Consider the following 15,244-nt stretch of genomic DNA (forward strand, 5'->3'; position numbering starts at 1 on the left):
ATGAATGCCCATTAACTATTGGGACAGTTATTTGTCACAGAGAATTTCATATTGATTGCAACGTCATCACTTAAATACCTCATGTTCATTTTACTTCCCGAAGGCCTTGTCATAGGCCTAGGCCTTCCTGTGTGAATAATTATTTATTTATATGTGTAGGCCATAGCTACTTTTCACATTTTAAGTGTCATGTTCTGGAGTTTAGTGGCATTAGTTACGTGATTACATTGTGTATGTTGGTACTTTATTTTCATGCACAGCCTAGAGACAATCGATTTGCTATGTCAATATGTGGGATTGAAATGTGTTTAATTCACGTCACGGCAACTACTGAAACTCCAGTAATTTGTTGCACAGCGATTATTCATTATGAAGAGTGAAGTCTTTTAATTACGTTTTTGCTTTTATTGCACACGAACGTTGTTTTCGTGTTGTCTGGGCGATGTTTTATTATGTCGAATCACCAATAAATTTGGTCTCTAGGTTAGAAATGTGAAAAAGACTGTTTCTAATCATGAAGTAGGCCTGTAGAAAATACATGGTTATATGTACATGCATAGGCAATGCCTATTCTTGCTCTGGTCTAATTCATATTTTGTCATTAAACATGTGTATGTGTGTATGGAAGTAAACACATATTGTGCTGAAATGTAATGCAATACTCACAATAATTCAATGGACCGTTCGATCAAAAAATAATTTCAGTAGCCTAGGTTATTTATCCTATCTATTTAGACGCTATAACAAAATGGGGACATTGAGCCCTCCCTCCATTACAGTTGACCCAGTTACATATTACGAAAGTTTAGCTTAGTTTCAAAAATATTCACTACCATGAACCTTTTAACACACTTAGGTTATTTTTTTAAATTATTAGTCTAGGAAGGAGCGGGTTTGAGATTAGGCTCTAACAGTTGTGAGGTTTGGCTAACCGTTTTTAATTCAGGTGTAGGCTGTACCTTTTTTGTGCCTTTTGTTTTAAAAACGACATTTTAATCAAAGGCAATTTATTTTGATCTACTAAATATATTCAAACATATGTTAGGCCCTATCTGTAAAAGTGTTATGTATGTAGGCTGATGTAAACGTATAGACTACATACAAGTATGTAATAGACGGTAGCCCTGACAAGGAAAAGTCATGGCTGTATTCCAATAATAATATAAATATGTTTTATAACCTACCATTCAAGTGTCATTCATTGGTGGATTTTTTGCCTATAAGTGAAAAACAATTATAACACTAATTGATGCCTATAGGAATCGTATAACCTTTGTCTGAATAACAAATGCACGGATATGCATAGGCCTATGGGCAATTTGAACGAGGCTATATGTCCTAAGTTACCAACCTTGAATGGCATAGATAAATATAGTTGTGTTGAGGTTTTCGCCCATGAAATAGCCTACATTTCAGTGTTACTGGAGAGGCCTACCTTTGGTGATACACAACACGTGGCCACCCCCACTAAGAGAAGTCATCCAACGTCACTTGAGTGAGAAAAATGGCGAGCCTCATCGTGAATGGCAAAGGGAGCCCTTTTTCTTTCGTTCGTTCATTCACAGCTGCAAAGCACTCACTCCTCTCTATGAATGTAGCAAAACTGTTTAAGTTTTCTATTCTGGTGATCTTAGGCATCTGTAGGCTTTACCATGAAGTTAAACATAGACTTAAAATGAATGTTTCGACTAGGCCTAATATCTTGCTGACACTCAAAATGGCCGCAACAACTCAACTAGCGGTGGACAAATTCTGTTAAAACAAGCATTAGGAATTTAAATTCAGGCAAATACATATTTATAGTTCCCTCATTGTCACCCGAACATATAAATAGGCCTATCAATTATTTGGGAATTATGTAAACGCTACTGCAGTAGCCTATGCCGAGTTGTGTTGTTTTAGATTTCCAATGAATATGCTACGCAAAGCCTCATTCGATTTTGATGAGAAGCACGGGCATAGAAGCTTTAATGACAAACATCATTTGAAGAAAGTGGTCATTTTATGAGGTATTAGAAAATGGTTCAAACTCTGCTCATTTGGCCCAGTCCTCTTCTAGAGCAACCACGCGACTTGAGTGCAACACCAACTCATTGTTCCACCTTATTTCGCCTACTGTAAAAACACAAATTTGAACAAATAGGCTATTTGAAGTCACTTCAACATATTATCTTGATCTCGTTTCTTTTCTGCATACTGGTGCTAAAATTAGACTACTCTCAAATATTCAAGCTAGATTGTGTATTTATGATTGCTTCTTTGTCTTGGCTTACGTTGCCACCCTTGTTGATTAACACAAATATATATCTTCAAAAGTCGTGTTCTTTCTGCAGCGTCCTAAGTATTGAGGTGGGCTAAAGCCCGCGAGTGACGTAGAACCTAGAGTACGATGTAGAGTTGTGGTTGTGTGTCAGAGAGAGAGGGAGCGAGAGAAAGGTGAGAGGGGGAGGGGTGATTGAGGAAGGATCTTCAGACATCACTCTGTCCCTCCTGACATAAGTACATACACTATAAATTTGAAATGTATTTACGTTGAAATGTCCTACCAAATCAAATGTTATTTGTCACATGCTTCGTAAACAACAGGTGTAGATTCACAGTGAAATCTTTACTTACTATGATAATTAAGCTGTTGTGATAACTCCTAGTTTGTATCTGATGTTTTAAGAAAAATGGGAGACATTGCTTGAGATTAAGTTAAAAGTGTAATATGAAGAAATCGCCCGCCATTTCCTGGTGGCTAAAATTCGAATAATTCATCTGATTTTAGTTTATGAGACAAAACAAGCAAGTGTACCATCATTGTACAATCTAAATCGCTATTAAATATATTTTCAATAACAAACAATATTGTATTTTAAGCTGTTTTGAAGCTGGTGTACAAAACCGAAAGTAAACGACCCAAAAAGTAAACTTAAGAACGGGAAGCATAGAAATAGCGCACATAGAACAAATCTACCGCTTCTTAGACTTGTTTTCAGTGAGAATGACAGATCTGTTACTCATTACATTTGACATTTAAGTCATTTAGCAGACGCTCTTATCCAGAGCGACTTACAAATTGGTGCATTCACCTTATGACATCCAGTGGAACAGTCACTTTACAATAGTGCATCTAAATCTTAAGGGGGGGGGGGTGAGAGGGATTACTTATCCTATCCTAGGTATTCCTTAAAGAGGTGGGGTTTCAGGTGTCTCTATGTGAATTTGGTAGGGTCACCCAAAAAGTTACATATTGCAGCTTTAAATGTTTTTTTGGCATAGTTTGCCACATAGTTTGCCACAACACTTAAAAGCAACTGTGGAACATTGTTTTTTGTTGTTGTGAATTTTCAGATTTAAAGGAGTAGTTCACTATTTTACAACTTGGTGTTAGATGCTTCCACACCCTGAAAGTAGTCTATGGGCCAGGAGAAACTGTAATCCATGGTTCAGTTCTCTTTATTAAACAGACACTACAAACTTCAGCTAACTTTAGCCACCACAAGCTAACAATCAATGGAAGGGATAGGAGGATGTGAGCATTTTTAAATGGCCAAATCACCTTTAAGGAACATCAAACCAAATATGGAGTTGATTTGAACTGATTTCAGGTGATTTGCAAATACTTAAAAAAAAAAAATGTTCACATGGCCATTTGTAGTTCACTTGGTAGAGCATGGTGCTTGCAACGGCAAGATAGTGGGGTCGATTCCCATGTATACCAGCATGACTGTTAGTTATTTTGGATAAAAGCGTCACTTATGTTAGCTGAAGTTTGTAGTGGCTGTTTAATAATGAGAACTGAACCCTGGATTACACTTTCTTTTGGCCCATAGACACATTTCAGGGTGAGGAACCATCTAATATCAAGTTGTAAAATAGTGAACTACTCTTTTAATGTGGGTGTGTACAGCTTTTGTGTGCACAACACCTCTTCCACTCACACTTGCACACAAACCCATGGCCCTGCTTCACTGCTTTAAGCTTAATGAGGAATGCTAAATTAGCTCGAGCATGGCCGTTTGCAATGATGTGGTGGGCCTATTATGATGTGCCTACACTTCTGAGAGACGTTGAAACAAAGGGGCGTTCCAGACCCCCCTCTTAAATGCCAGGTGCTGGTAAAAAAAAAAGCCTACTACTTCCCCCACATCGCACCCCCCTTTAGTATCACCCAACACCACGCTGAGAGAACCTGAAACAAAAAAAAGAAAGGTTGGCGTCCTATTGTGACATCATGACCAGTGTTTGCTGGCCTCCAGGCCACTTGTCTATGCCCAGTGGGATGCAGCGATTGGCAATTGAACGCTTTGGGCACATCTGTATTTGGGGAGCAGGGTAGTTGCTGGAGTGCTTTGTGAAAAAGAAAGCATACCCCCCGGTACTCCTGATTACATTCATTACTGTAAATATATATGTATATTTTTAACTATTCTGTAATTATCTTCCCATTTGCCTCCTATCCATCCAGTATGGCTTTCTGTTACTGTTGCGCTTATGTGAACAAAAGATGATGTTGTCCTCTGGGTTTTATAGATTTGGAACTGAATGTATTAGTTGTGTTCATCCTCTTATTGGTTGCAAGAAACATATTTGCATATTTATAGTTTTAAAGTTGGGTGGTGGTCTTTGTTGTTATATATTTAGGGTTAAATGGGGGGAAAAAGGTTACAAGGGTGATTTTATTATGAGGGGAAAGCCCAGTATATGATTATTCAAATAATGTTTCACAAAGTTTAATTGAAAATGTTTGAAAATACTTTGAAATGTACATTGAAAGATGTAAAAAAAAAAAAACAGTTCCTATTGTTTTTTTTTTTTTTTCCTGCGTTGCAAACAAACTTCCTTGAAATATGTGTCACATATGAAATGTCCTTGGATCTGCATCAATCAAGCCCCTAGTAGTGCTGTAGTATTGCTCCCATTGCCTGTCTCAAGCCAGCAACCAGCAAACTCACTGTTTCTTCCTCTTACGATTGTTCTACTACCAAAGGCGAGGGCGGGGGCGTTGGGAGAGAGGGGGTGCGACCAATCAGCTGGCTGGAACACCTGTGTGCAGCGCCGAGAGGCCGTTGACACTGCAGCACACAAAAAGGCAGTCCCTCGCTCCCTCCCTTTCCTTCTCTCTTGCTCTTTCTCACGCACACACACCCCAACCTCTCACACACCCAGAGTAGAAAGACATGTTCTGCACTCTATTACACTCCGAATACACAACTTTTTGCCAGCCAGGCAGAATGAGAGAAAGAGTGCGTGCGAGCATCTGAGTGAGTGAGTGAATGAGAAAAAGTGAGAAAGAAAGAGAGCTGTCGCATACATGAACGTGCGCTCCTCTACAGGGTCATATGATTCGCCGCTCGCTCTCTTTCCGGGGCTTCAGTTGCCGATTATAGTGGAGGGGGGAGAGGCAGGGACGCTGCATAGAAGGACTTCCTTATGGGCTTTCAGAAGGAAAGACAATCCAGTGGGGGTTTGTGTGGGTTGTGGAGATGGCGAGAGAGACGTGTCCATTTCTGTGTGTATGTATTGGAAAGAGGGAAGGGAATCTGTTGGAGGGGTCTAGCTGAGGGAAAATGTGCACCGTCCCTTTAAGAAATCCCCAACCCCTTGCTAATGTGTCTTCTTCCCCCTTTCTGGTTTGGACCATCTGTCCTGTTTTTAAAGGGGTTGAGTCCTACTCCCTTCAGATCTTCTTTCAGCTTTGGACTTGCAATGGACACCACTAGCCTCTAAATCCACCCCAACCCTGTCCCCCTCCCAACACACACACATCAACCAACTATGGCTGCTGTGGAAAAAATGCAGGGGGATTGGCAACGTGTCTCATAAATCTTGGTAAAAATGTGAACCGTTGACCTGGATGAAGCCAAGGGTGAAAAGAAAGAAAGGCAGAGGGAGAGGACAGGAAAAATAGGATATCTTTGGGTTTTGTGTTGAATGGGAGAGCCTATATGGCGGTGGAGCAAGGAAAGGAGCGATCCCCTCGGCTGGGGTCAGTGTGCAGCCAAATGGATTTGTCTCCATGTGTGAGAGTCAGGCTTTTCCGAGCTACAATTGAAATGCAAGGGAAACCAACCATTCACACACACACACACACACACACACACACACACACACACACACACACACACACACACACACACACACACACACACACACACACACACACACACACACACACACACACACACACACACACACACACACACACACACACACACACACACACAGCAGGGATGCCCCGGGGTAGAGTTGAGTTGTCCCTGTGTCGACGGACGGAGGCTCGTCCCACTCTACTCCATCCCACCCATCCAAGGGCACGTCACCCAGAAGAAGCCTCCTTGAGAGTGTATTTCTCCAGGGGTGGCTCTGCACCAAACAGCTGGATAGAAATGGCAGTTGACCTGGCAGATAAGCACAGAATGCACAGGTTAACTATAATAACAAATTGGGTGGGCATTTATGATGCATTTTTTAAATGTGTTTTTCATGGATTGGTAGACGGGTTGACACTCATAGTTCAGACACTGTGGTAGGCTTGTCAAACATTTGCCTTCAGACAGTAATTATCACCTCTGAACAGTGTTGCCAGTCAATCACTTTTGTGTTCATCCAGCAAAGACCTTAAAGTCGTCAGCCACTCAGCCGTGTTAAAATACTCCAAACCAGAAGGTGGCAGTAGCGTTGTTTGGCAATACATGTCCGTTTGTGTTGCTTCTTTTAAGGTCTAGATCCCAATTTTAGCTAGCTATATAGCTAAATTCTCTAGCTAGCACAGCATAGCTAGCTAGCTAGTTAAGCAGACTGACCTATCACGGCAGCTAACACAGGCAGCTGTTCCATAAGCTATATTGCATATGAAGTGTGATTGGCTCATGACATTTAACCGTGGATGTAAAATGCCCTATTTTTTCCCTTTTTGTTGTCACTCCTGTTGGCTTCCTCACGTGGGGGTTTATGCTCTCTGATTGGTTTAAAGTCAAGTTGTTGGCCACTGATGAGCATTAAGATTCTACAAGTAGAAACGGCAGGTTCGTTGCTACCGGGTCGGCACGAAGCAGGTACCAAGGTACCAGTTATTTCCTAGCAAGAGAAGGAACGGCCACCCACAGTGATACAATTCAGTCTGATTCATGCTTTAGGTTGTGCCCATACACTTTAAAGTACTTTGTTAAGTTAAATCCGGTCCTTTACTCTCCTTTATGATATTATACAGACTGTTCAGTTTGTTTGAATAAAAACATCAACGTAGAGTTAAATAAATGCCATATAGAAAGAACATTTATGAATAGAGTCGAACTGAAAGTAAGCGTGCCTTTTGTGATGTCTGGTCTGAATCTGAAGAGCTTACACGACTAAGGGGCGTTTGTTGATTTGTTTTTAGTTATCACATTTATTTACTCTGTGTAACACAGTCAGCGGATGTTTACTTACTTACCTCACTGTTCCTGGAATAGAAAAGTCTTCAGCCTCGCTCAGTCTAGCAGAACGCCCCCCCCCCCCCAAAAAAAAGTGCTTCCCTGTGTTAGGGGCCTCCTGCCCCCTCACCCCTGACCTTTCTTTGTGTGCCTTGTGAACCGGCCTCTCTGGAGGCTCGGATGGGTGAGGAACACAGTAAACACTCCCAAAGTTTCCCCCGGGGCAAAGCGGCAGAGGGGAGGGGTGTGTGTGCATGAAGGGGTAGGGAGACCGCAGGCACTGTCCCTTAGACCTAATTACTTTAAAATATATTTTGCAATGTGAGAAATTTAAGATCAAGGAGCTAATAGTTTTTTTTATGTCAGTGGTTCTTGTGGCAGAGTTATTCTGTGTAATTGAAGTCCCTCTCTTGCTATCCATGTGGATCTTTTCAAACCTGAAGTTGACTGCTGTAAAAATGTAACAGTGCTCTATCATTTTTTTGTTGTTGCTTTTTTAGAGTTTTGCAAACTTCACAGGAAATATGTGTACCAAGGGCACATTTTTCTGAAATATTCTTTCGATCATATAAACTGTTGAGGTTGGGAGATTTCCTGTCTTTAAGTTGTCACATATAGCTTCTGCTCCAATATGATGCGGCTTTTTGTAAATAAGTTAACCTGACACAGTAACAGCTAGATCCGACTGACATCCTCGTATTTAGTAACTTTGTATTAAAATGTATTACACTATCAGTACGTTTGCTGTGGTCTGTGGACAGACCCATATGTGGTTGTCTTACCTAGTTGAATGCAGTGACTGTAAGTCTCTCTGGATAACAGTGTCTGCTAAATGACCAAACTGTAAAAATGTATTCAAGGACAAAGGCTCCTTTAACACCGAATACCATTTCCCCTCTAAATGTGGAGAAAATTAAAAGATGAATAGCGTTATGGGTGTGCATCTTGTGCAATCTCCTTCATTTTTGTGAGTTTGACTCATCAAATTGAATCCGTCTGGAGGTCAAACATCCTTATTGGATTTCTCCTAGTCTTTGGCTTCCCAAACTCAATGCAGACAAGCTTGTCTTGTTGCCTTGTTATGATGGCTTGTTATGAAATTGTCTATCAGTGCTATGTCTATCACGCCTGTTCCTTTGTATCCTTCCAGAGTAGATATGGGAAAAAAGCAAGGCCAGAGGGAACAGGGCAGAGCCTCTGTATTATTCTGCATTTGCAAACCCAAAGGAAGCTAAGATAAGCCTCCGGGTTGCAGCTCTAGACGGCATACAGTACTCCGCATTCTCTCAGCACCTTTGGCCACAGTCAGAACAAACGACTGATAGACAGTCATCATTTGCATCCATTGCCACGTGTCTTGTTTCATTTCACCGTGTGAAAATTCCAACTGGATACATTATTACAAAAGGTGTGACTGGTTTTTATCTTTAGTTCTGTTTATTTATTAAATCAAAGGATATTGAAGTAATGTTTTCATTGGGGAGAAACTAACATCTTGTTAAAATCTTAATACCATGTTATTACCACTTCATGTGCTATAAGATATAGTGCTGCAGAGAGTTTTAATGTAGTCACATTTGGGCATCATCAAAAGATTGCTGGATATTTTTCACATGTAATTCACGTTAAGGTCACGGCCCACATTGTAGACAGAAACACTTGTTTTGCTTGAAAATTTAAATGACATCATAGCATTTATTTTCTCAAAACTTTGCTCTTAATTTATCTTAACAGTTGAATTTAAGCATGAATTACTTCACAGTTTGAATGGATAAATGTTGTATGCCAAGATGTTCATTATTCCTTTCAAAGTGACCGAGCTATTCTTTTATTTTTTTCCCCACTTTTTCATGGTATCCAATTGGTAGTTACAGTCTTGTCTCATCACTACAACTCCCATACGGACTTAGGAGAGGCAAAGGTCAAGAGCCATGCGTCCTCTGAAACACAACCCAACTAAGCTGCACTGCTTCTTGACCCAATGCCCACTTAACTCGGAAGCCAGCTGCACCAATGCGTCGGAGGAAACACCATACACCTGGCGAACGTGTCAGCGTGCATTGCACCCAGCCCACCACAGGAGTCACTAGTGTGCAATGGGACAAGTACATCCCTGCCGGCCAAACCCTCCTCTAACCCGGACGACGCTGGGCCAATTGTGCGCCGCCCCATGGGTCTCCCGTTGAACCCAGAATCTCTAGTGTCACAGCTAGCACTGCGATACAGTGCCTTAGACCACTGCGCCACTCAGGAGGCCCTTCCTGGGCTATTCTGATGTTGACTATTTGTGTACTTGTTTTGCTTGAGTATACATTCATTAGTTCACAAATACGTATGAATGTGTTTCCACATTTTGAATGGATAAATATTAAATGCCAAGATGTTGATTATTAATTTCATAGCCAACGATGTTGACAATTTGTGTAGTGTCAACGATCTTCCTCTCCTTAGATTTGGTTCACAGCAGGAGAATAGTCCCTTTTCACTAGCTCTGTTGCATTTAATCACCTCTTCTCATAAAGGACCCAAATGTTGTTTGTCATGAATGTGCTTCATCATCCACCTGGTTGATCAGCCAGGGCAGCCATTTTGTTCCAGAGTGCTCCCTGTACACTTGGACACCAATGAGCAGAGAGCCTAGTGGGCGGAGCTTCCCCAGTCAGTCCCCTTGCTGTTCTGCTCTGCTTTAAGAGGTGTTGCGTCTCCTCGTGTGGATTTAGCAACTGTCTTCCCATCTCCTTTCTGTGGGTGTCACAGTGGGTCTTGGGTGCCGGAATGTGGAAGGTTTCGTTCGGGAGAGAGAAGGTATTTTTGGCTTGTCATCAGAAATCCGTGGCCCACTTCTCAGTGGTGTAGACAATGGGTTCCATAGTAGTGGAGCTCTAAATTGTCAGCCAATTTCTATACATTTTCAACAACATCAAAAATCATAGTTTGTATATCTTAACATCCAAATCCTGTTTCATACGAGTGGATTCCCACTCAGAGCCTTGTTTTCATCATTGACTCACCAGGGGGTTTGCAGATCCCAGGTGTGGAAAGCATAGGTGCTGTAAACTTTGTTAAGGACAAGCAACAGATTAAATTCCAGTGCACATCTTGTATGTATTGTACAAGGTCATTAAAGAGCTGAGGAAGATAAAGCTTTTGTGGACAGCATGTCCTTTGGCAAGTTGATTTCTACATTTTCTAAGTTAATGGACTGTTGAGAATTAGTTCCATTTTCATAATACATTTTGAATAGCTCAATGAAGTTATTGAAAGACTGTCTGCAGCTTCAAGTGGGAACGTGATAGGATTCATGGTCGTAGCCGTAGTAGCAAAGATCTAAGGATTGTGGAGTTGTGTGGGCCAAAGATTCATAATTGTGTTATGTTCTTATATTAACTTATAAGAAGGGTTCTTGGATTCTAATCAGAATGTTTACCTTTTGGTAATGAATAACTATTGATTTATGAAATATTGTTTTTATATGAATAATGATCTAATGCTGGTAACATGTTTGCGCTCAATGGAGAAGTTGTTGGTACTTTTTGAAAACTGTCTTCAAATGAATGAATTAAATCTTAACGACATTTTTCATAGTATTGCATTGAAAAATAAAATATGTCTTTAAAGTATGTAATATGACATCACATATAAAAGTGTTACTGAACCGTAATAAACTATGGTTTATAAACTAATTATTTTGCTGCATCACAGGTGAGAAAGCGTTGTTATTTTAGACATCCAAAATGGCCAATTATTGAGACAACGAAAATAATTGTGACTGAACTGAGTATAGGGTTACGGGTCATTTATCTATATTTTAAAGTATGTCTTAGTGACCAAATAGCTCTATCGTTCACAGCTCAACACTCTCGGTATTGCCATGCTCTATCAGTGCATAGAAGTCATCACCATTTTCACAACATCAACTAGTTACTGAATGACCGGACTACTTCATGTAAACCTTCCCATACAGTTAAGAAGGTTGTGATGTATCAGGGGCACATGCAAGGATGGCTTGATATTTGTTAACAGTGATGTGTTAATGGGGTTTCCTTTACCAGATCCATTGACCTTGGTGAAAGTTTTAGTTTTTTTGTAGCCCTTTCCTGCAGTCTAAAGACCTAGTGGCCTTATGGGTGGAATGTTATTAATCTTTGTAATAACTTCATAATTAATCAACTTTGTTTTATTTTTTTACCTCCAAAAATCCAGTGTTTCGCTTTAATTTTATTCCAGTCTTCTGTGATGTATATAAAGTGTAATATTGGGATGTAAAACTGTTATACAATGTCATACACTTCAAGACATTAACTGAAATTGTACAGGTCTTCTTCTTTTTTAAGCCCATAACCATGTGTATGAGGTGGTTATGTTTGTTTAAGACTACCAAGAAACACTCTGTGTGACCCTGATTCAGCCTACTGCAGTATTAAGAAAATACTTGAATATATACAAAATAAGCCAATGTCAAGCTTTAAAATGTGTTTAATTAGAGGGCAACATCAATGGAAAAAGATAGAAATAGAGGATGATTACTTTAGATGTATGAAGATAAGTGTTTGGATAAGTTGATATTAGACATGTCTCTGCTGCAATTCAAATGTGGATATAAGGTGGTAAGAAGTGGGTGTGTCAAATGATATGTAAGAATTGTATTATTATTATTCTCTTATGAGGCCTTACAGAGCCCAGGGAAGACCCATTTTCTCCCCTCCATTCTTTTCCCCTCTATCGCTCCTTCTCCCTCTTTCTCTTTTTCGCTCTTTCCCTCAGTCTCACAGCTCTGATTCTGAATCAGTTCAAATGGAGCCTCCAGGTCACATGTCTGCCAAACAGGCATGTGCTGGTATGGCCATGCTATACCCTTACACACACACACACACACACACACACACACACACACACACACACACACACACACACACACACACACACACACACACACACACACACACACACACACACACACACACACACACACACACACACACACACACACTACAAGGCAGAGGGAGCGAGGGCAGCTTACAAACCTACACCCTTACTCAACCCCCCTCCCCCATACCCTGAGTGAGCCACCTCATACTAGTCACTTCATCATACTGGGAGTGTGTGCCATGTCACACACAGGACACATGCTCACATGGATGTGAGTGTGGTGTTGGATTTCGTGATTGAGATGTATTTACTGAGTTGCTGAGCACATAGATCGAGGAGCAATGAGATCTAGATCTATTGAAATATGTTCCATATTGATTTGATTTTGTCCAGCAAACATGTTTGGTTGCTTTGCTATTTGAGAATGCACGACTCTATTTTCCTCCCCAGTTGTGGTCGCAGGCGTCATTTCAGTCTCATACGAAAAAGGATGAGGTTGAACACACTGACCGATGTTATGAATAAAACTAGTTTTTGTTTGGTTTTCAGTTAAGGGTCTAATTAAAATGACTGGCATGTTGGGATGCCATTGGGTCAACATTTAATCCTTGTCTTCATTATCCATATACAGATAACTCCCAAAATAAAGGAAACACTTGAGTAAATGAGGGTTCTGGCGGCTCGGTTATGGAGTGGGGTGCATTTTCCTGACATGGTTTAGGTCCTCTCATCCCCTTAGAGGGAAAGGTAAACACCAATAAATACACAGCCCTTCTGTGTGATCACCTTCAACCTGTGGTGAAGCACTTCTATCCTGATGGGAGTGGCCTCTTCCAGGATGACAATGCCCCCATCCACAGGGCACAGGTGGTCACTGAATGGTTTGATGAGCATGAAAATGATGTAAACCATATGCCATGGCCGTCTCAGTCACCAGATCTCAACCCAATTGAACACTTATGGGAGATTCTGGAGCGTCAGCTGAGATGGCGTTTTCCACCGCCATCAACAAAACATCAAAATATTAACATTTACATTTTAGTCATTCAGCCGACGCACTTATCCAGAAGGACTTATATTTAGTGCATTCATCTTAAGATAGCTAGGTGAGTCAACCACATGTCACAGTCATAGTAAGTACATTTTCCTCAATAAAGTAACTATCCACAAAGTGGATAGTTACTCGTTATTTCTCTCTAATGCTATGTGGACTGTACCAAACATAACAAATAGTTAACAAATAGTTAACAGATAACAAATAGTTAACAGAGTTGAGCTCTAGTGCTTCTAAAAAAAATTTTTTTAACTAGAATCCAGAGCCCAAATATCTTTGCCATGTTGATCAGCAATGATCATTACCTGACATTCCTCTATCAATGATCATTACCTGACATTCCTCTACCAATGATCATTACCTGACATTCCTCTATCAATGATCATTACCTGACATTCCTCTATCAATGTTTTGGGCAGCAGCCATGTTTTGCACATGAGGAGGGGACAAAACAGAGGAAGGCCGGGCGTGGGTGGGGCGCCTTGGCTGTTCCTACGAGTCAGTTGCATATAGGGTGGACTGGCCCCCACATTCTGGACGTTCTATAGGTACTTGGGGTTCATTGATTCAAAACAAAGTCAGGGCTGACGTCACACCCTCCGAGGAAGAAACCACCCTCTTGTTTTTGAAACACAAGTACATTGTGGCTCGAGTTTGCCCTTTCTCTCTCTCTCTCTCTCTCTCTTTCTCTCTTAATCTCTCAAAGTGAACTTTGAAGTTGGAGATGCTTGTTACATTTAGCAGATTTTTCAAGTAAGATTATGAGAACTGTTTGTGGTCATATTGATGAATATGGATATTTTGGTCGATGTTTTTAGAGGCAGATTTTAAGTGTTTATTTTTGTTAATCTGTTGATATGTGACTGGGGAAAACAGAGGTACATGAGCAGTGTAGTCAGTGATTACCTCACACATTGTTACTTTTGAAGTGTTCCAATTTGATCCAGGACTCTAAATTCTCTGAAAGTAGGAAAATCTTATTGAGTCCAAATCCTTATTTGCCTTTTTAAAGGTAAATTGGAAGAATAACTTCTCTAATCTTCTAAAGTGGAACTCACAGAAGGCTTCTGGTTGGACCAAGTTTATAATTAACTAAAGATGATGGTCTTGTTGGCATAGAACTTTGTGGTCAATTGGATGTCACTTACCACGACGTGTACTTGATAGAAAAGGACATTCTGGCAATGGACAGGCTTTACACCAATGCTGACCGTTTGGACATGGTCCTATAAATTGAACTGGAAATATTACTGTATAATTGAGTATAATACAATACAATTTCTGTTATTACTCTATGGATATGAATTTGTTATTCAATTAATTTAATTTATGTGTAAAGATGTGTGATAACTTTTTTGAGTATGATATATTAATTAGTTGTAAAGGTTTCTGGGCTTAATTGAGATGTAAAGGAGTGGTTTTTGAATTTGGAACATTACAGTAGTAACATTGTGATTTCATTAGGGTGCTTTAACACTATCAGATTTAAGACAACTAGCTTTTCATAATGTTTTCATTTTTCTCATTTAGGAGTAATGTTTTGTCTCCTCTCACTCTCTATCCTCACGTATATTCATGTTATTCACTGTGCATCCTAAAGTTACTCTGATAGTTGTTTTACATCAGAGTTAAGACGAGAATATAATGTATCTTGATGTATAATAAAGCAACAAAATGACCATTTGACGTTACAAAAAAAAAAAAATTAAAGTTCAGACAATTATCAGTGATTGATATCAGATTTATAGCAGTAGACCTAGGTGTATATCAGTTCTCTCAGAATCTGAATTACCTTCATTCTCCAAGTAGATTTAACACATACTCGGAATGTTACTTGGTGATATGGTGCTACTAGTGATTGACAGCATTTAGAGACAGAATACAGAAATCTGAGTTTAGACAACGTTTACGTACTGTACAT

At 40.1% G+C, this 15,244-nt stretch overlaps 1 protein-coding gene across 3 annotated transcripts in view; it reads left to right on the forward strand.

Annotated features, from left to right (window-relative positions):
* LOC124015284 (insulin-like growth factor 2 mRNA-binding protein 1) overlaps positions 1-15,244 on the forward strand; it is a 56,709-nt gene that overhangs the window by 2,224 nt on the left and 39,241 nt on the right. The window lies entirely within an intron of this gene.

This window comes from Oncorhynchus gorbuscha, linkage group LG26, assembly GCF_021184085.1.
Source record: "Oncorhynchus gorbuscha isolate QuinsamMale2020 ecotype Even-year linkage group LG26, OgorEven_v1.0, whole genome shotgun sequence".
NCBI lineage: Eukaryota > Metazoa > Chordata > Actinopteri > Salmoniformes > Salmonidae > Oncorhynchus > Oncorhynchus gorbuscha.